Below are 22807 nucleotides of genomic sequence, written 5' to 3' on the forward strand. Positions count from 1 at the left end.
CACAGGGCATGATTGGTCACTGAATGGTTTTTGGAACCCTATTTAAGATAACACGAGACGTGTGTAACTAATGCATGTGTTTGGACTTGAACCTTTAGGGTGGTTACTGGACTGTTTGCATTGCACTATAATGACCGGTAGAGCTTTTATCGTCGGCTCTTTAAAAGCATTATCTGCAAATAGTTTTCTTGCCTTAAAACAGGAAACAGCGTTAAAAAAACTGGGAGTTTGAGACAGCCAAGCTTACAAAACTTAGCACAGTAACGGCATTATAATGCACTTCCCCCTCAATAAGTCACACATACAGTTGTTCTTTTGTGTGTGTGTGTGTGTGTGTGTGTGTGTATTTCTTATTGTAGTGTTCAAGCTTTACCCCTTGGCACTCATCAGTATTTCCTCCAACCTGTAAGCTTTAGATTAATATTCATTACTCAACAGGCTCAAGTCTAGAGTGTGTTTGACTTTAACCAATCAAAAGAAGGCCTGGTGCTACAGCAGCAGAACACCAAAGTGAGAGAGTTATTGGAAATAATATTACAGCTGCAATTTGGTCACTGTTATGAGCAGGCCCTAAACAGCAGGTGTTATAAAGGCAAGTGCTAAAGCTCGTCACCATGAAGTAATTCGCGATAACACAGCACCTCAGGTGAATCACACTGCACTTACACAAAGTACAGAAAACATAAAGCAAAGCCCAAGGATTTTATTTTAACTTCATCACCCAATATTCGTTTGCCAGAAATGTACTTAGCAGGAGTTTAGAGCACAGCAATGATTGTTGTTACTTAGCAACTGATGGTTCATGAAAATATACATATATAATGAAATAACTATGTTGTTATCAGGTGTAGCACCATTGGGTAAAACACTGTTCAACCAGTTATATTATGCTGTCAGAACTAAAGGTTTTAAGGATGGTTATGGGAAATACAAGTTTCTGATCATCTGTTACTTTCGTATTTTGGAGTACCTCTTTTGTAATAATGGTCACATACAGATATGTGGGGTGAAGGGACTAGAAAGCTTGTTAAATAAAAGACAATGATTTTGTCTAACAATTTTTATATCAGTCAGCAAACCATATATAAAACATCAAATGCTGGTAAGTGGACATGGCATAAACAAGATAAAACCTTCCTTAGTGGTCCATTATCAGACAATCTGATGCTCCAGCTAGTTAGCTAATGTCTTCCCTTGTAGTTGGCACTAAAACAGCCCAAACTAAACTAAACTCAAGAAGCGACACACCTCTGTCACCAGGGCTTGTGCATCTGTGACCAGTGCCTTTTTCTTTAGGAGCCAATAAGGAAGGCAGCAGTGGGTCACCGTGGCGCACTGGGAGAACTCAGAGTACAGCATTATGCTTTGGCTTGTTGACATGGCGACCTGATAAATCCCCGATGCCTGTGTTGCCTATACCGGTGGCTGTCACTAGGGGAAGGGGGGAGGGAGAGGGAGGAGAAGCAATAAGGGAGAATGGAGGGCGTTGACATCCACTTGGGCAGCTGGGACCTGACAGGAAAATGAGAACATGCTTCTCTTTGGTTTGCTGAATATATTTTTAGAGAAGAAGGGTCCAAGAGTTTTTCTACGATGTTCTTCGGTTCTCTGCTGAAGATTGAACCCAAATTTTGACTCACTTGACAAAAGCAAATCTGCTGTTATATTCATAATCAAACATAATGTGTCTTCTTTTAGAATCACGTTTGTTTTCTCAAAGAGCCAGTTTTACATGCTCTCTCCCTCTGCCTGTGACCCAGTCTAGTTATTTCCATGGGTGATTAAATTCCATTCAGCGTCCTAGAAAATGGCCCTTTCTCCAAACCATAAAACCATTGTGTATGTCATTGTGTTCATGGTTGCCTGCCTGTGTGTGTTCAATGTGTGTTCATTGTTTTATTGCTTCATTTGAGAGCACAGTGTGTTCATTGTGTAGACTTTGTACTGTACTATTGACTCTGTACTGTAATCCCACACAGCAAAAGCCATAAGTGAGAATCACATCTCTCTCTCTCTCTCTCTCTCTCTCTCTCTCTCTCTCTCTCTCTCTCTCTCTCTCTCTCTCTCTCAGTGTTATTGCTCATGGACTTTTATCCCAGCAATCAATTAGTTCAGTCGTTAGTTCAGGCTGTGAGTAAGAATATGAGGGTTTGGGGTGGGTGGGTGGGGAAGAGAAAGACAGAAAGAGATATAGAGAGAGACAGAGACAGACATAAAGAGAGAGAATGAGACATAGACAAAGAGCAAGCAAATGAAGGAGACCTCTGTATGTATTTTATATTATGTATTTTTATTACCTTTTTATGGTTTAGGAGAAGGCACACACACAATACGTTAAAAAGACAGGAAAGAAAAGAAGCATAAAAATATATATACTGCTAACCTCCTTGTAAGGTATGTTGGAATCTTTCTGTCATACACTATAACCTTGGAGTAGTAATCACTACTTCTCTCTCGCTCTCTCAAGGCATGCGTGCACACACACACACACACACACACACACACACACAAGCATGCACGCATGCACACACAGATTAGTTCCCCCAGGAAGTATTCTTTTGATCTCTGGTGCCTTATCTCTATGGTAACCATATCTGCAGCAATTAAAGTGGTCTCATTGGAGCTGTCCTGTATTTTTTTCTGTGCGTGCGCGCGTGAGTGTGTTTTGTGTGTGTGTGTGTGAGAGAGAGAGAGAGAGAGAGAGAACGAGAGAGAGAGAAAGGGCATGAGTGGGTGGGTGTATGTGCCAGTGTGTATGCATATGTTTAGTACAAGAGAAGGCATTGTAATTATTACCCCAAGGTTACAGGGTTAAAAATCAAAGTGACAAAGCAAGACAAACATGCTAGGTTTGCTATTTTCAGGCCAGACCCTATTCATACTTCCCATTATTAATAGCTTTGCATAATACATCCTTAAACACACTCAAAAGGTGTCTATTTTAGCCTTGAGATTCTTGCTAAATCTTTTCAGGACCGTAGATACATATACTAGGAAATTCCAAGCATAGTGTGCATTAGTCCCGACCGATAAATTGTGTTTTACCGTCATCGCGATATGAACATGGTGCCTGTAAACTTTTTTGTTCTTTTTGGACCTATCAGATTAAATATTCACATTAAACATTTGCTCTTTGTAGACTACACCTTTTTTGTTTTCGTGAACCGTGCTGGTCACTGAATCTTACGTAGGCTTTCTTATGGTAGTGTACCTTTATGCTCGGTTTCGGTTTCGCTCATGTCATTAAATACTTGCATTTGCCAACTCGCAATTGCTTTCTCTTTTTACCTTCACGTTACGCCCATGACATTGAGTTTAGAAAAGTATAATTTAAAGAGGACGGGATAATGGGTTTGAGAACTAAAGTTGTATGATTATGTACATTTACATCTTTGTTCAGAGCGACATACAACGGAGACAATCACTGCATCCCAAGCAAACCATTCGTACAGGCGTCGTTTATTTTCGCTAAACGCTGCGTTTTAAATGGCTGATCAGATACAAATGCAATACAACTTAATGTGGTACAAAGACTACAGTTTGAGAGTTCTGGCAACATATAGCATAAAATCACAAGACGTTATCAGTTGACATAGTTTCATTATTATGAACTAGTGTTAGTGTACCAATAATGTCACTTTTGATTAGATTGTTCCAAACTCCATTGTTTATTTTTTTGTAGAGATCACCTACAGATACATCACTACAGATGATCAAATAAAAATGTAATGTATTTAATATATCTACTTTCCTTTGTATCCACTGGAAACGTAGACATCTGTTGAGCAGTGAAGGAATAATTTTGACTGATATTCACTATGATTACTTTATGCATTACTTCCACCTTGTGGTTGTGTTACGCTATGACAGCCAACAGCTTGTATTAAACCAGGGGGGTATTCCAAAAAGCGGGTTTAACAAACTCTAAACTTAACCCGATGCTCAGGTGATTTTTGCGTTATTATTTTCTCCACCTTTATAATACTGTATTGAGTTTTTAAATATTTTTTAATTGAACACTTACTAATTCCAGGTCTAATCTCAGTGGTGTGAAACACACATGGCATCAGATAAAAATGAAGTAGGCTATAAGAATATTGTACAAAGTGGTATGGCTGTACATAACTATATCTTATTCTTAAAATATATTTTAAAATATATTTATTTACAGGGTAGATGGTGGGGTGGGTGGTGGTGCATGATTTAATGTGGAAAGCAGTGATTGCAGATGGAGTCTCTGACAACTCGACCATCTCTGTTGTCACGCACATGCATGTAAGGTTCCTCATCTGTGGTCATGTCAGAGATGGTAGGCTGTCGCTCTTCCTGGATGGTTGCAAGGTTGTGTAATACGACATATGCCATTATTATGTGTCACCAGTGGCGTGCACAGACATTTTGGGGGGCAAGTGCTCGGGGGTGGGGGGGTGGGGGGGGGGGGGTGAAGGGCACTTTTTAGCGCATGTGAAACACTTCATTATAAAAAAAAATTACAAGCGCATGTTGAATAAAATTTGACTTTTATTTGTAACATTCTCTAAACGTGAGTTTTCAATAGAAAAAGTCACACCGCCAACTGATAAAATCCATATCCAATATTAACTATATACAGTCATTGTTAAGTCCTTCAGTTAACTTCTGTTTACCCTCCACTGTCTGCAGGCCTTGTTGCATATATTTTGCAATTAGTAAATCAATATAGGCCTACAATTAAGACAGTAAAAAGACCAAAAAGTACGAGAAGGAGTTATAGGCTACTGAGTGTTGTCATTACATGAATGCAGATGGGCATTTTTCACAGGTAATGGGGAACTTCCCGTTTCTTCTTTCACAAACGAATGTGTTAATTTATGTTGCATAAAAAAACCTATACAACAGAAAACGTTCAGCTTAACACATAGATTTGCAAACTCTACCTTAATTATTTGTATGTGGTCGTCCTCACATTATCTATCATTAATTTGGGCTAGAGCGACTATTTTATCAGGTGACCATCGGCTAAAAATGCTTAGTAGTTTGGTGCTGTATGAGACATTTAACTGCACAACAAAATGATTTTACGTTGGGCTTAGAGGGCAAACGGTACGATTTGACTTGATGTATATGTTACCTGCCTGGTGGGGCACGGGAGAAGAAGTCTATCTGTGACCGGTCGTGCTGTGCTGAAGACGCTTCCTTCCACTCGCTGAACTGAACTGCTGCTGTGGGGTTGTTAAGCTGTGACGCATCATCTTTGCGAAACGTCACGTCCGGGTCCAAACACTCGCTGCATTGAGTCCCTTAATATGCCGCAGTGCTGTGTGCCCTGCTGTTTTAACAGATCCGAGTCTAAAACAACGACCCTTTTGTCTTTCTACCGCTTTCCTTGCAATGAGAAAGAGAGAAGAAAATGGGTGCAGTTGATAAGGTAAGTTCTATTTCTAAAAAAAATCTTGACAGTGCCTCCGTGGGCGCTAATGCTAGCTAGCTAACCCCACAGAGAAAAAAAGCCAACTTGCCCCTTTTTGGATTGCTTGATATTCTAGCTATGGGTTTAATACAATGTTTCTTGCCACATACAGATATTTTAGTTCTTGTTTTGTTTTATTTGTTGTCCAGCTAAAGTAAAGATAGCTCTGGTTAACTTAGCTAGTGGCGCTAACACTAGCTAGATTAGCTAGCTCGTAAAAGGCAACACCAGGATATCTTTTTGGATATCCTTGATATATTGTATGGATACACACACAACGGTTAGCTGATCAGGAGTGTCCGTAAAAATACCAAGCAAAAATACAGCTGATGCTACTGTTGCATCCTATATTTACCTTTTTCAGTATGCATATACATTACTGCTTAGCCCGTTTCCATTAGTTTATTACTGCCTTACACTTACCATACATAATTCTCACATTTTATTGCAATATATATATATATACACACACAATTTTATAAGGTCCTTATTTCTTTAGCACTTTGTTAGAGGAACCCAAGTAAGCTGTGACTAATGATTAATGATAATTTTTTCTTCTTTTACAGACGTGAAAACTTCACCCCAAACTGCAACTCCAGGGTGTGTAGTTGGCACTTTCCCAATGGCAAAGCTGCTGGACCTTCGCGATTCGCTTGGAACCAGGGAAAGGCTTTTCATTTTCCTGACCACCCCAGCAATCCCCCTAAGCAGAAGAAGCAGATTGTCCCTTCCAGTGATGATGCAACAGACACAGGACACACAGCTGACATGGCAACCCCACAAACCCCTACTACATCCCAACCAAGTCTTGTCATGCTTGAGGTTGAGAATGACATGCTTAGAGAAGAGAACAAAAAATTGAAAGAACAGTTGGAGAAACAAAAGCAAACCTTTTCTTTCAGTCAGATTTCCTCCCATCCTAACAAAGTCCAATACTACACTGGATTACCTGATGCTGCCACAGTATTTTTTTTGGAAGCACTTCTTTCTAGATTTGAGCTACAGTATCATTCTGATTGGACTGTCCAAATTATGCCCCTTATTGATCAGTTACTCCTTACTTTGATGAAGCTTAAATTGAATTGTGGCCATGTAGACCTTGCAACAAGGTTTAATTGTAGCACAGCAACTGTAACTAACATCTTTACCACCATCATCTGTGCTCTGTATGATATTTTGTGCAATGATATCTCCTGTGCAAGGATACATGTGGAGCGGTCTATTCAGAGGCTGAAACTGTTTTGCATTTTGGACCACATCCCTTACCAGTACAGGAAAAATATTAACAAGATACTGAAAGTATGTGTGTGTCTTACAAATTTGCAAACCCCAATTCTCCGTGAAATTCAATGAAATATCTGATGTATGTAAATCAGTTAGCAGGACAGTGGCAAATTAAAACATGTTTACAATTATTGTGACTGAAGAATGATTTACACAACTTTGCAGAAAACCTTTATTAAAAAAGTAAAACCAGATTAAAATGTTTGTCTTTTTTACATTCAGGAACATGTTAGTGTTGTGATGTGCTACAACCTAATTCACTATAACTCAATCTGCACTTGTAATGCATTGAACAATTAACTTAGAATGTGTGGTAGGAAAATATCCTTATAAAAATGTTCGAGAATGTCAATGTTAAGCACCCATGTTAGGTCTTTGAGCACTGGGAGAATGACCAGGTCAAGAGGAGTCCATACAAGTAGATGACAACAGTTAGCTTTGGTCAGATGTAGGTTGCCTTGGATCTGATGCCAATAGTGGTGAGTTTGTTTTAGTTTGAGGGAACTTGTCTCTTCATCCAGCTCTAGAAAAAAGTCTCTCTTACTCTCTGCTGCCTGCTGGACAGTCTTAGTTCTGGCGGACCATGGGCATTTCACCTCAATGATGCAGTCATCAGACACTGTCCCATCTGGAGATCCACCAAGTAGACCACTGTCAGACAGGAACAATCCCCTCTCCTGGATCACCACACCAGCGTCCGCTGTGTACTGCTGCTTTGCCCGCGACTCATGTAGGATTCCCCAATCACATGCCTTTAATAAAAACACAGTCACTTACTCTTAGATACACATAACTTAAGTTGAAATATTCATGAAGACCCACAACTTACTTTAGATCCTTCTTTGAGGTTGTACTGGCCAAGCAGTGTTTTGAATAAGGAAGGGGGGTAAGATTTCCAGGTTTGGAAACCGCAACTTAAAACTGCATAGCGTTAAGCTAATAAACCATGCAACATTGACATCAATTGCAAATTATTTACTAACCTCGTGATGTGGATGGGGCCATCTCAGATACTCTCTTGGCTGCAATTTCGTCCGTTTTCGGTGTCTTCGCCCTTTTCCACACGCATTCTACATCGGTGCGGGACACGTTTTTCTCCACCCAAATCAACAAGGCTGCCATATGATGGCACTTGTCTTTACCGATTGGGCAAACGCAGCTGCTGTACCTCACTGCCTGACCCTCAACGTGTACCTGTATTAAACGTTATTTGACCCATACTCACTTCAGTCACCACACCTCAACCTCAATTCACCTCAACTCACCTCAACCTCGTAAATCGTCTTTTTCATGGACGCCTGGACTCTACCCCTAAATATACCACCTGGGAGAACAGATACACTTAGTACTCTATTGGAGTTGAAAGAGTTTAGACCTTTTTTAACCCTCAATGGTGCCTCACTAAAGAACGAAGTTATCGTAAACAGGTTTACAGGCTCCGCCATCCTTGTTTGTTTGGACCCGGAAGCGGCTGAAACGTCACGCGTGTCGTCACACTTAACAAGCGGGTAGCGCATCTGGTGAGACAAAGGAAGAGAGAGGTCGGGTGTGTGCGAGGTGGTGGCGCATTTCAGAGCATTGTTTTTAATCGCTCAGGTTTTCAAAAGATCATTTCAAACCGACCTCAGTAAAATGATAATAATAATAAAAAACGAAGTTTTAAAAGTGCACTTTCGTTGATAAAGGGCAGAGTTGGTGGTGCTTTAGCACCACCTGAGGTCTATGTGTGCAAGGTCTATGTGTGTAATGGATTGTGCTGAAAAACGATAACGTTCATTAAAAAATAATTCGAAAATGATAGTAGGCCTATGTCTATTCGGGGTTTAAAAAGGCGTTCCCGACGAAGAGCTCGGCGAATAAACTGAGCTTCACATGATCCCCGAGGAAAGGACACGTCATGATGACGTGTTTGTAACTCTGGTTCAGGTCCAAGTTAATCTGCCAGCGAGCAGGTTAGCTTCAGAGCATAAATTGCTATAGTAACTGACTCGGGTTCTCTTTAAGCTTGGTTTCTGGAACGGAAAACCTCGAGTTTCCGTGAATTCTGAGTTAATTTACCAGGTTTTCTCGCTTAACCCCCTTCTTGGAATACCCCCCAGCGTACCTAATCCTAATCCGCCTGGAACTGCCAGTCCATGTTTACATTAACAATAACAATTTCCGGTCCAGCGGTTTGAACATTAACTCGCTTCGCCATTTCCCCTCGAGTGAAACCCTACTGCCATTTGAAGGGCCCTTCCAGTTTAATGTGTTAAATGACGGATCGAGTCAAAAAAGAGTCGACTTCAGCAACACAACTTGGCCATAGTTTCATTTGCTATCTCTAAGAACAATTAACGAGCAGTTCAAGTGCGATATTGTGTAAAATATTTATAATGACCCCCCCCCCCCCCCCCCAACAAGCAAACAAAACGTGTTTGTCACTTTGTCACTTGAACGTGGGCGTCCTGGTCGAAGCTCTAGATAGTGTTGCCACCTGTCCCGGTTTTCCCGGGACTGTCGCGGTTTTCACGTGCCTGTCCCGGTTTTCCCGGGCTGTCCCGGTTTTTCTTCTTTTTAATATTCGGTCCCGGCAAAAAACTAGGTTAGTTCAAACCACGATTCAGACTGTTTCTGCACACTTTAAATCTGTTTTTTTTTCTCGCTGTGTCCACTTTAAACCCCTCCGGTAAAATTTTTCGTTCGCCACCCCCCCCCCCCCCCCCCCGCCCCGCTCCCCCGCTCAAACAGGTTACGGTCGCTTGACCCCCCCCCCCCCCCCCGTCAACAGATTACACTCGCCACCTGTGTCAGTATGACAGCGTCCTTGTTTTTTGTCAGACCTAGGTGGCAACCCTAGCTCTAGACCAGGGGTGCTCATTACGTCGATCGCGAAGGACGTGTCGGTCGATCGCGAAGGAATGTGCGTAGATCGCGTCACATAAAATAGTAGTAGATGAATCGCACATCTGCACTGACGGTTGTATTTTGATTGACATTCACGGTAGCCAATCTGCAATCCACTCAACAAATTACGTTGCCCCCCCACGTCCCTGTATTGATTATCGTGCGCTTAATGCTGTCACCTCGAAGTTCGCTTACCCCCTTCCTTTTATCTCTGCTTCGCAAGAGCGATTGATGGGAGCGACTGTATTCACTAAACTGGACCTGAGGAGCGCTTACAATCTGATACGCATACGGGAGGGGGATGAGTGGAAAACTGCCTTCCTTACTGCTCGAGGTCACTATGAATACCTGGTGATGCCCTATGGGCTGTCAAACAGTCCGTCAGTATTCCAAGCCTTTATGGACGATATCTTCCGTGAGATGATAGATCGTTTTGTCTTCGTTTACATTGATGACATCCTGATTTATTCTCCCTCAATCACCGAACACGTCCAACACTTTAAACCCCTCCGGTAAAATTTTTCGTTTGCCAACCCCCCCCCCCCCGTCAACAGATTACACTCGCCACCTGTGTCAGTATGACAGCGTCCTTGTTTTTTGTCAGACCTAGGTGGCAACCCTAGCTCTAGACCAGGGGTGCTCATTACGTCGATCGCGAAGGAAGTGTCGGTCGATCGCGAAGGAATGTGCGTAGATCGCGTCACATAAAATAGTAGTAGATGAATCGCACATCTGCACTGACGGTTGTATTTTGATTGACATTCACGGTAGCCAATCTGCAATCCACTCAACAAATTACGTTGCCCCCCCACGTCCCTGTATTGATTATCGTGCGCTTAATGCTGTCACCTCGAAGTTCGCTTACCCCCTTCCTTTTATCTCTGCTTCGCAAGAGCGATTGATGGGAGCGACTGTATTCACTAAACTGGACCTGAGGAGCGCTTACAATCTGATACGCATACGGGAGGGGGATGAGTGGAAAACTGCCTTCCTTACTGCTCGAGGTCACTATGAATACCTGGTGATGCCCTATGGGCTGTCAAACAGTCCGTCAGTATTCCAAGCCTTTATGGACGATATCTTCCGTGAGATGATAGATCGTTTTGTCTTCGTTTACATTGATGACATCCTGATTTATTCTCCCTCAATCACCGAACACGTCCAACACTTTAAACCCCTCCGGTAAAATTTTTCGTTTGCCAACCCCCCCCCCCCCGTCAACAGATTACACTCGCCACCTGTGTCAGTATGACAGCGTCCTTGTTTTTTGTCAGACCTAGGTGGCAACCCTAGCTCTAGACCAGGGGTGCTCATTACGTCGATCGCGAAGGAAGTGTCGGTCGATCGCGAAGGAATGTGCGTAGATCGCGTCACATAAAATAGTAGTAGATGAATCGCACATCTGCACTGACGGTTGTATTTTGATTGACATTCACGGTAGCCAATCTGCAATCCACTCAACAAATTACGTTGCCCCCCCACGTCCCTGTATTGATTATCGTGCGCTTAATGCTGTCACCTCGAAGTTCGCTTACCCCCTTCCTTTTATCTCTGCTTCGCAAGAGCGATTGATGGGAGCGACTGTATTCACTAAACTGGACCTGAGGAGCGCTTACAATCTGATACGCATACGGGAGGGGGATGAGTGGAAAACTGCCTTCCTTACTGCTCGAGGTCACTATGAATACCTGGTGATGCCCTATGGGCTGTCAAACAGTCCGTCAGTATTCCAAGCCTTTATGGACGATATCTTCCGTGAGATGATAGATCGTTTTGTCTTCGTTTACATTGACGACATCCTGATTTATTCTCCTTCAATCACCGAACACGTCCAACATGTCTCCGCTGTCCTGCAACGTCTCCGGGAGAATAAACTGTATGTGAAAGCTGAGAAGTGCGAGTTCCACGTTTCTACCGTCTCGTTCCTAGGATGTACCCTCTCGCCGGGCCAAATGCACATGGATGCTGATAAGGTGGATGCAGTGACTAACTGGCCGGTACCTCGTTCGACGAAAGAACTGCAACGGTTCCTGGGATTCACGAACTTCTGCCGTCGTTTCATTAGGAGCTTCGGTTCGATAGGGCCCCTCTCACCGACCTCCTGAAAGGGGGGAAGAAGACACGCTTCGTGTGGTCCTCCAAAGAGCATCAAGCGTTCAACACGTTGAAAACTGCGTTCACCAGTGCACCCATATTGCACCTCCCGGATCCTAAACTCCAGTTTATCGTCGAGGTTGACGCATCGGAGGTGGGTGTGGGCGCTGTTCTATCCCAACGACAAGGAGACCCCCCTAAACTGTTTCCCTGCGCTTACTTCTCAAAGAAGTTGAAACCGGCCGAAGTAAACTACGACGTGGGAGATAGAGAACTCCTGGCTATGAAACTAGCGCTAGAACAGTGGCGTCATTGGCTGGAGGGCTCCGAACATCCGTTTATAGTATATACTGACCACAAGAACCTAGAGTATGTGAAGTCCGCCAGACGATTGAATCCGCGTCAGGCAAGGTGGGCTCTGTTTTTCTCCCGGTTTAAATTCTCAGTGTGTTACAGGCCCGGTTCCAAGAATACCAAGGCGGATGCTCTGTCTCGGATCCACGACAGATCACCGAGCGATGAGGCGCCGGTGCATATTCTCAAGGACTCCTGCTTCCTCGACCTCATAAGATGGGATGTGCAAGACGACTTGGATGCGGCTTTACTCACTGACCCCAGTCCCGAAGACTATCCCGAGGGTAAGCAATATGTCCCGGTGTCGTTGCGAGGGCGAATCCTCCAGCTCGCCCATGACACGGCAGGGACTGGACACCCGGGCATCACTCGCACTCGCCACCTCATCGCTCGGAAGTATTGGTGGCCATCGTGGGAGGACGACATTCGCGACTACGTATTCGCCTGCGAAATATGCGCTCAGTCGCGTACTCCACGCACCTTACCCACTGGTAAACTCCTCCCGTTACCTATCCCACGTCGGCCATGGTCACACATAGCGGTCGACTTTGTTACCGATCTGCCTGTCTCAGGAGGCAATACCGTAATCTTTGTTGTAGTGGACAGGTTTTCGAAAATGTGTCGTCTGATTCCTCGCCCCAAATTACCTACAGCCATGGAAACAGCATCGGACATCTTCCACTACGTCTTCCGGATCTATGGGCTCCCTCGATCGAGGGGTTCAGTTTACCTCGCGCGTCTGGACCCAGTTCTGCAAACTGCTCGGAGTGACAGCCAGCATGACGTCAGGATATCATCCCCAGTCCAATGGTGAGGTGGAGCGGTACAACCAAGAACTGGGTCGGTTTCTACGCCAGTACTGCGCATCTCAGAGAGACTGGCAAAAATATCTCCCCTGGGCTGAGTATGCACGCAACTCCATAATACACTCCTCAACCAAACTCACTCCTTTCCAAATCGTCTACGGCTATCAACCCCCGTTTTTCCCATGGGATAAGACGTCCTCTGATATCCCTACACTAGACGAGTGGCTGACGCGCAGTGCTCGGACCTGGGAACAAGCTCACGTTCACTTGAGACGTGCCCTCCATACCCGCCGCATGAATGCTGATCGCCGTCGTCTCCCGGCCCTGATCTATCACCCTGGTCAGCGAGTATGGCTCTCCACTAAGAATCTCAACCTGCGTCAGCCCTGCCGTAAACTCAGTCAACGTTACATCGGACCGTTTAAAGTGCTGAAGAGGGTTAACGCCGTAACCTACAAACTTCAATTGCCCCCTCATTATCGCATTAATCCCACTTTTCATGTGTCTCTCCTTAAGCCTGTCCATTACAGCCCCATGTCTGTCTCATCTGTTCCTGCCTGTCCCCCGGAGCCGCTGGACATCGACGATCGGCCGGCGTATATCGTCAGGGAGCTGCTGGAGTCCCGACGTCGGCGTGGTGGTCTCCAATACCTCGTCGATTGGGAGGGCTTCGGTCCTGAGGAGAGGACCTGGGTGGCCGCGCGGGACATACTCTGTCCCTCGCTCATCGCCGACTTCCACGCTGCCCATCCACATTTTCCTGCCCCCCGGGGCCGCGGCCGTCCGCCTTTGCGTCATGGAGCGTCAGGAGACGCTCCGTTGAGGGGGGGGGGGGGGGGGGGGGGGTAATGTCAGGAATGTCACCTGATAGCCATTAAGGACTCAGCTGTTCCTCATCACCACGCCCACATTCCAGGCATTCATATACACCGTCATCACAACACCTCGTCGCGAAGTATTGCCAACCATGTTGCATACCGAGCGTTATCATACCCTGCTGTTTCTCCTGTGTACCGACCTCTGCCTGTTCCCTCGACCCCGTCTTCTGCCTAGCCCTCAGGTACCGTACGGACTCTGCCTTCCCGTTACGACCCCGGACCGGATAGACCACTCTCAACAAACGGCATTAGATCAACTCCGTTTATGCATTAACATCTCGCATTCTCTGGTTGTATCTATCTGCCAAATAAAGAGCACTGTGCTTTTGCATAAGGATCCCTCTCTGTCTCTTCCTGACGTTACAAAGTCTTTAACAAGTCTTTTTTCAAAGTGTAAAAAATTATTTAATCTCTTCAGATCTTCATAAGAATCCATCCCGGTTAATAACACGCTCCACTGACCAAAAAATACAGAAGGTAGCTAAGATCTCTACCGCACTAGTTCAAATACATTTACTAAGATATATGTGTTAAATAATAATGATTGTTAATAATGTTAGTAGATGTATGTGTTAAATAATAATGATTGTTAATAATGTTAGTATCCCACACTGATTTTGACTAATATCTCAATAAGGGAGAATGTTTGCTAATCTTTGGCTAGTTGGCTAATATTTGTTAATATTAACTAACACGTCTAACTGTGACCTTTCACGAAGAATTACCCTGCTAGTCTTTCCGCTGACTTGTTGACATTTTGTATGTCTTGTCTAACGGTGTGTGATAAAAGTGCTTATCATGTAAAACAAACGTCAGTCAGTTGTAGCTTTGCTTTCATGTTATTCGGCAACACCACCACGAGGTTACTTCTTCTGTTAAAGCTTTCTCCTTTTGAAGGCCACCTTCTCGTTGTCTGTTACTGTGGAGGCAGGAAGATGGCAAAATAGACAGACACCCGCAAGTCACTGAGGGGGCTTCTGAGTTTAAAAGCAGCACTGCTGTTGGTTGCTGTGAGGTGATGGGATTAAAGGAAGGCTGCTTCCCCATAAGCATGGGCAGGCCTCTGGGTGTGGACTCTTTTTCAGTTCTGTGTAATGTTTTGTTTTCAGGCAGTTTTATATATTGTTATTTAATGCAAGACATCAGATGCTATAAACACTTCAAATGTAAACATAGGAGAAGTAACGGCTCTTGATCGGTTCAAGTCCATTTGAACTGCACAAGAGAGTAAAAATACACCTGAGCTGTTGTCATGTGAACCTGTAGCTCTGACCACACAGCTGAGCTGTTGTCAGATGAACCCGTAGCCCTGACCACACAGCTATTCTGCTTGTAGGGCTGTTTTTCAAGGACTCAATTTCACCATAACTTCATTTTTATAATGAATCAACCTATATCATAGGATCACTGTATAGGGTGCTTGCCATACCGTTGTGGTGTAACTGCCGACCCCACTATTGTAGCCAGTCTGATGATGGTCTGTACCTGAGCCCTGTATCCTGTGTGGTTGACCCCACTACTGTAGTCAGTCTGATGATGGTCTGTACCTGAGTCCTGTATCCTGTGTGGTTGACCCCACTACTGTAGTCAGTCTGATGATGGTCTGTACCTGAGTCCTGTATCCTGTGTGGTTGACCCCACTACTGTAGTCAGTGTGATGATGGTCTGTACCTGAGTCCTGCATCCTGTGTTGTTGACTCCACTACTGTAGTCAGTCTGATGATGGTCTGAACCTGAGTCCTGTATCCTGTGTGGTTGACCCCACTACTGTAGTCAGTGTGATGATGGTCTGTACCTGTGTCCTGTATCCTATGTGGTTGACCCCACTACTGTAGTCAGTGTGATGATGGTCTGTACCTGAGTCCTGTATCCTGTGTGGTTGAGCCCACTACTGTAGTCAGTCTGATGATGGTCTGTACCTGAGTCCTGTATCCTGTGTGGTTGAGCGCACTACTGTAGTCAGTCTGATGATGGTCTGTACCTGAGTCCTGTATCCTGTGTGGTTGAGCCCACTACTGTAGTCAGTCTGATGATGGTCTGTACCTGAGTCCTGTATCCTGTGTGGTTGAGCCCACTACTGTAGTCAGTGTGATGATGGTCTGTACCTGAGTCCTGTATCCTGTGTGGTTGAGCCCACTACTGTAGTCAGTCTGATGATGGTCTGTACCTGAGTCCTGTATCCTGTGTGGTTGAGCCCACTACTGTAGTCAGTGTGATGATGGTCTGTACCTGAGTCCTGTATCCTGTGTGGTTGAGCCCACTACTGTAGTCAGTCTGATGATGGTCTGTACCTGAGTCCTGTATCCTGTGTGGTTGAGCCCACTACTGTAGCCAGTCTGATGATGGTCTGTACCTGAGTCCTGTATTCTGTGTGGTTGACCCCACTACTGTAGTCAGTGTGATGATGGTCTGTACCTGAGTCCTGTATCCTGTGTGGTTGACCCCACTACTGTAGTCAGTCTGATGATGGTCTGTACCTGAGTCCTGTATCCTGTGTGGTTGACCCCACTACTGTAGTCAGTCTAATGATGGTCTGTACCTAAGACCTGTATCCTGTGTGGTTGACCCCACTACTGTAGTCAGTGTGATGATGGTCTGTACCTGAGTCCTGTATCCTGTGTGGTTGACCCCACTACTGTAGTCAGTCTAATGATGGTCTGTACCTAAGACCTGTATCCTGTGTGGTTGACCCCACTACTGTAGTCAGTGTGATGATGGTCTGTACCTGAGTCCTGTATCCTGTGTGGTTGACACCACTACTGTAGTCAGTGTGATGATGGTCTGTACCTGAGTCCTGTATCCTGTGTGGTTGACCCCACTACTGTAGTCAGTCTGATGATGGTCTGTACCTGAGTCCTGTATCCTGTGTGGTTGACCCCACTACTGTAGTCAGTCTAATGATGGTCTGTACCTGAGTCCTGTATCCTGTGTGACTGGTGTCACATTTACTGGACAATTTCATGAGTGACTTGGTTTTCCTCAAAGGGCTGGTTATAGTGGCATGTTTACTATTTATTTGTACTATAAATGCACTTTAAACTAAAACACATTAAAGTGAATATAACAAACATGTGCATTCATATAGACATATACAAAATTTCCAGACATCAGCTGCACTTAAAAAACAAAAACTTTAGGCCTTGCTAGGAGCAATAGCAAACTGCTAAAACCAAGTGGGAATAATCTCAAGTGCTGGGAGTGAAACATATGGGAGTAATCCCGATTGCTTGGAGTGGGACATATGGGAATAGTCCTGAGTACTGGCCCCTGTGTGGAGTTGGACCGCAATGTTGTGGCCTTCTGAATCCTCAGTGCCAACTCTGTTCATGTAGTCGGAGGAATAAACTTCAACCTGAGAGAATTATGCCTACAATATGCTTTTCAAATTATTAGCAATTATAATATCATTGAGTTCACAGCCATCACTGACTGTTTAAGAATGATGACCGGTTAATAGGAAACGTTTAAGGATTTTTTTTCTCAAAAGTTAAAAAAGCCTCATCAGCATAGCAGCAGCAGAAAATGCATGAGTGTTCTGTAGTGTAGTATGTTTTATAGAGACCATCTGCTGATTTAAAATTGAATAATAGAGTCGTGTTGGGTTTGGAAGTTGGCTAACAGCTTTTAACAACAAAACATCATCCTGGATGTTGAATCTGTTAACACTTTCCCTGATTTTGTTGTACTGAAGCTTCAGAAACATCTGGCAAATGAATCAGAGCTGTAAAAAACCTGTGGTACCTCTGAACAGGTTCATTCCTCTAACAAACTCCTCTGATAAAATGTCTTTAAATTTCACCCCATCTTCATTCTTGTAGTTATTGTTCCAGGAAAGGTATTGTTTTTCCCCTCAAAATTAATGATAATCCCACCGTATCTAGTCTGTTGGTAGACGTTGTAATGTTAATAACTCAGCTTTGGGTGTTGGGTTTGGCGATGGGTTTGGGTTGCACGGTGCATTGTCGTAAATCAGAGTTCAGCTCATGTATGTAAACACAGACACCGCGTATCTTGGCAAGTTGGGGAGGGACGTGTGGTGGTCAGAGGAATGTGCAAACCCTACTGGTGGAATAAACCATTTAATCTGTGGGGTTTGTGGGAAATGTGCTCAGGAATATGTGGTAGGGTGTCACATGACAAAAGAGACCTGACTTGTGAGACCAACAGCTGCAGTGAGAAAATTATTTTAATGGCTTTGTGCGCAACACCAAACAAACTGCAGTAATAACAATAGGTTTTATAACAATAAATATCAGTGACAGCCACACCCACAGAGTTTTTCATAAATACATACATTTACATACTAATTTACATAAAAAGTCAACAAGCAGTAAGAAATAACAAATGTTCTTATATTTCTATTCTAGATTTCACACACATTTTCTACAAAACTCCCCCCCCCTTTCTTTGGTCTGCTTGTTTAATGTGTCCTGTGATCTAGCACTAGTCTTTTACTCTTTTCTTGTCATACTCACCTGAAAAGAACAATTAACTCAAAACGGCACTAGAGTTTAGGTGCTGGCAGTATGGCTTAACAGCACCTAAGTGAACTGAGTTTGGTGGGCATGCTTAATTGGGGACAAAGACAGATGTGCGGGACTTTCATCCTCCATGACCAGACATGGAACTCTAGAACAGAGACATCTAGAAACATGGGGATGCGGGGACAGGGCACCCATACAAAAGCGGGAATCCCTGCATCAGACGACGTGGTGTTAGCGCTTCTAATCAGACACACTCCTCTCTGCTCCTGTGTTGAAGTTATTTTGGGTAATAGGTGAATTTAGGCTGTCTCTGGTGTACTAATGATCTTGCCACACCCAGAGGACCAGATTGTTGAAAGAAGCAGGAGAAGAAGAGTTATTATATTATTATTTTGTAGTTTTATCTTTCAGAACTGGGATCAGTTTTTTTTATTCCCATTCTGTGGGAGAGCAGAATCAAGCTTGCATTGTCGGGTTTATTGTGACCTGGCTGAAGGGCAGTGTGTGTGTGTGTTTGTGTGTGTGTGTGTGTGTGTGTGTGTGTGTGCATGTTTGTGCGCATGTGCGTGTGCGTGCGTGTTTGTGTGCTTGTGTGTGTGTGTGTGTGTGTGTGTGTGCATGTGTGTGTGTGTGTGTGTGTGTGTGTGTGTGTGTGTGTGTGTGTGTGTGTGTGTGTGTGTGCACGCGTGTGAATTATCCCAACTTAGATGCCATTGTAATTCAAAATAATATGGAAGACTGCTTATCAGAGGCATAACATGTATGCACACGTGTTTGCTTGTAATTGGGGATTCTTGTCTTGATTTACCTTTCTCAATGCAGTGTAAGAGATGTCATGTGAGTCATGTAAGATCACAAATACATATCTACCTCCTTTCACCTCATATATATATATAGTCATGCCATGGCCTTCCTGTTGATCTGCTGAGTTGGTGCAGTTCTGGCTTGGACCGAGCATTACTCAATAATCTCCAGCAGGTGGCAGCAGTGTTATAGGCGTTAATGGACTATATGCACTATTCAAAACTAACGTTTTCTTTACGTATTCTGTGCATGTACCAGAGAGAGAGATTAGTCCAACGAACAGAGAGTATGCATACTGTGGAATGGGACTGGATAGTTTAGGCTTATATTAACTGATTTGAGTCCAACCCAGTTTAAGTAATTAACATTAGGAATCAATTTATTGAGTTATTTAATGGTTGCATATTTTAGAAATTATGTTGATGTTATGTGTATTTACAGATTTAGTGCAATAAATCATTCGCTTGTTTCATTAGTCAAAATTAGACATTCATTGAATTAAACATACAGATATGTTATTCCAAATACAGACACCCCAGACCATTTAATTGCTGAGATTTAGCAGACGTACTGTGCGTGCAGGGAAATCCTTCAGTTCTGATTTTGTGAAGCACTTGTTTAAAACCACTGCAGGGTTTTGGCAAAGCTTGGGAAAATAGAGAGAATGACGGAGAGAAATGAGAGAGAAAGAGAGAGGGGGGGGCAATACAAGGGAAAGAGAGTAAGACGAAGGTTAGAATTCCTGAGGTATAAATATGGAAATGATTATGATGGAGTTAGGTGTTTTCTCTACTTGAATGTAGTATGTGTGTGCGACAAAGAGAGGAACCTGGATGTTGTTGTAGCTGGATGGAGACCGTTTTGATTAGAATGTAGGTGTGGTAGCAGTATGTAGGGGCTCAAGGTGACCTGTAAGGCAATCAAGGAACTAGAGCAAGCCTGTATAATAATGACAGCGCTACCATGGGGCCCAGCAGCACAGTGTGTGCGGCGGGACTTAACGACTCCGGGAACAAGTGCGGCACAAAAATCTCATGTCAACTCTCGTTCAAACAAAAGAACAGATAATCTGCTAACCCTGAAGTACATTTTTCTCCTGCGAGGATATTTTAAGTCTTCCTGGCTTTGCCAACCATGCTACTTGCCTTCTAATGCGTCCCGATAAATGGTCATTAACCGTTTTCAGTTCGGTTTTATATCATTATTCTGGTCGTGTATGGGCAGACCAGCTGAGGTAGTCTGGAATATGCATATACAGCAGTGGTGGGAACACGAAACAGTCTCCTTACCCCACAGGTTCAACACAGCATGTAATGTGTGCATTAGAGGCTGTATGAGCTGTTAATGTTTTCTGAAGAATGTTTCTGCTGACAAGGTTTTATAGGGTTTGGTTTATTTCAGAAGAATTTGCAGTTTACACAGATATGCCCTGGCTTTATTATTAAGAGAGAACATTGCTGTGGTTAGATAGATACTGTAGTTTAGCATCAGATTATGTCTGCACTGTCTGTTAGCATCAGTGTGTCTGTGCTGTTACTGTGGTTTAGCATCATCGTGTGTCTGTCTTGTTACGGTGGTTTAGCATCACATGTTGGCTGTGCCGTTACTGTAGTCGCTTTATTTATTTATTTTCTGATTCTTACAAGTTTATCATCCAAAACTCTTTGTACATATTTGTTAACCCAGTCTTGAATATTATGTGAAGTGTTCTGCAAATGAATAGCAACATTTGCACATCAATTGCAGTGCATTTACTTGGTAAAGGCATAATTAATTGACAACAGGAGCAGTCTTCTAGAATGTGAAAAAATGTACTGTGTAGTTAACTAGTGTATTGGCATGGAAAGTTTACTGTGTGTGTGTGTGTGTGTGTGTGTCTGCTGATCAAGGACCAAAATTGAGACAGCAGCTGGATAAGAGAGGATGAAGATATCATATGGTACTTTTAATATTTAGCCACACACACACACACACACACACACACACACACACACACACACACACACACACACACACACACACACACACACACACACGTGCACCATGTCCTTTAGAAGTGTACATCATGAAATATTTCCAAGGGTTCCAAGGGTTTTGGATATTAAACGATTTTGGGCATTATTGTAGAACAATTAAAATGACTTCAGTATTGCCAGAATCATTTGTGTATGTGTGTGTTTATCCTTTAATGTTTGCAGTTTAAACAGGTACACAGTAAATAAAACTAGTTTCTTAGCTATAATAGAATATGGCCTCATTTGGAAGATGTATACCTTTACAAACTAACAAGAAAACTTAACAGAAAAATAGACCAACCTGTAAGACTGTAGGACTGATGAAGGTAAATTCCACTGATTGTGGAATATGTGTGTAGTAAAGGGGTATCTTCCTTTTATTTAGGCTCTTTTGTCTTTTATCCAGTTTCCATAATGAAAAGTAGAGATAGCAATCGGGTTTTTCATTTCAGAGTCAAACACACAGGGCAGACTCCAGAGAAATGGGCACTTGGGTGACACACACTGAGGCCCTTCACTGAGCACAGTAATAGTGTGTGTATGTGTGTGTGTTGGTGGGTGTCACAAGGATAATTCAACACACATACACCTAGACATCGTCTAATTATCTCATAAAATTAGACTGGTAACTGCAGACCAAGATCCAAGATGTGTGAGATCCAGGAACATCCATGTGAACAGATGGTTGAACTAGTGTGTATAGTGAAAGATCACTATGTGTGTGCTGCATTTAACTTCAGTGCCATTAACTGTACAGTGCAACAGCACTTCAGTAGTGTGAGGGCCATGTGTTTTCCACCCTCTTGGTCTGTCCATCCTACACACACACACACACACACACACACACACACACACACACACGCACGTAGGGGTCTGTGGTGATTGACAGGGTGTGTAAGTGAATGAGTAATATCTGCCAAGACATCCCAATATTTTGCAATGTGTGTGTGTGTGTGTCAGAGAGAGAGAAAGAGAGAGAGTATGTGTGTGTGTGTGTGTGTGTCAGAGAGAGTGTGTGTGTGTAAGAGAGAGAATGGAAAGGGTGTGAGATATTATTCTGAAGTTGAGATCAAGAATAAAGCAGTTCCCGGCATGCCGCCTGGACCCCTGCCAATCAATCATCATAGGATTTATGCTCCCTCAACACCCCATAAGTTTTGTGTGTGAGTGTGTGTGCTTGAGTGAGTGTGTGTGACTGCCTCTGTTTGTGCATGTGTATATATGGGTATGTGTGTGTGTGTGTGTGTGTGTGTGTGTGTGTGTGTGTGTGTGTGTGTGTGTGTGTGTGTGTGTGTGTGTGTGTGTGTGTTGCTTGCGAGAGTGAAGGAGACCCATCATCAGGGATAAGAATAAGTGTTTTATGGTGATGGAAAGGTTAGTGTGTCTTTAATGCACATAAGTGAATGACTGCTGTTTGATGTGTCTGCCATTAGGGCTCTTTCTGTCTCATTCTCACTCACTCTCTCACTCTCTTTCTCTCTCTCTCTCTCTCTCTCTCTCTCTCTCTCTCTCTCTCACTCTCTCTCTCTTTCACACACACACACACACACACACGTTCCATGTGGTTCACCATAATGCGTTTTTTTAATGATGGCACTGCAATTCCAGACTGCCTTATGCGCTTCAGCAGTTAAACTATGTGCTGACTCTTATTTGAACTTCACACATTAGCACATCGTTACTTTAAATATAAATGATTTGTTGCTCATCAGTACTACCATACACTACCACAAATAACTGCACACTGCCATAA

The 22807-nt window shown here is 43.5% G+C and overlaps 2 long non-coding RNA genes across 3 annotated transcripts in view; one reads left to right on the forward strand and one right to left on the reverse strand.

The window, feature by feature from the left end:
* The window catches only part of LOC143522516 (uncharacterized), a 32383-nt gene that overhangs the window by 2928 nt on the left and 6648 nt on the right, over positions 1-22807 (forward strand). Inside the window, exon 1 of one of the 2 annotated variants that reach the window (XR_013133039.1) lies at positions 4780-4801. The exons of the other annotated variant lie outside the window; for it this stretch is intronic. This is a non-coding gene — a long non-coding RNA (uncharacterized LOC143522516). Of the gene's footprint in view, positions 1-4779; positions 4802-22807 lie in introns of those variants that run through there. 2 annotated transcript variants of the gene reach the window in all.
* Positions 6892-8234, reverse strand: LOC143522508 (uncharacterized). Its single transcript, XR_013133035.1, has 2 exons — positions 7717-8234; positions 6892-7485 (listed from the first exon to the last, which is right to left on the reverse strand). It is a non-coding gene; the product is annotated as an uncharacterized LOC143522508 (long non-coding RNA).

The sequence above is a fragment of the Brachyhypopomus gauderio genome, chromosome 1 (assembly GCF_052324685.1).
Source record: "Brachyhypopomus gauderio isolate BG-103 chromosome 1, BGAUD_0.2, whole genome shotgun sequence".
In the NCBI taxonomy this organism is placed as follows: Eukaryota; Metazoa; Chordata; class Actinopteri; order Gymnotiformes; family Hypopomidae; genus Brachyhypopomus; species Brachyhypopomus gauderio.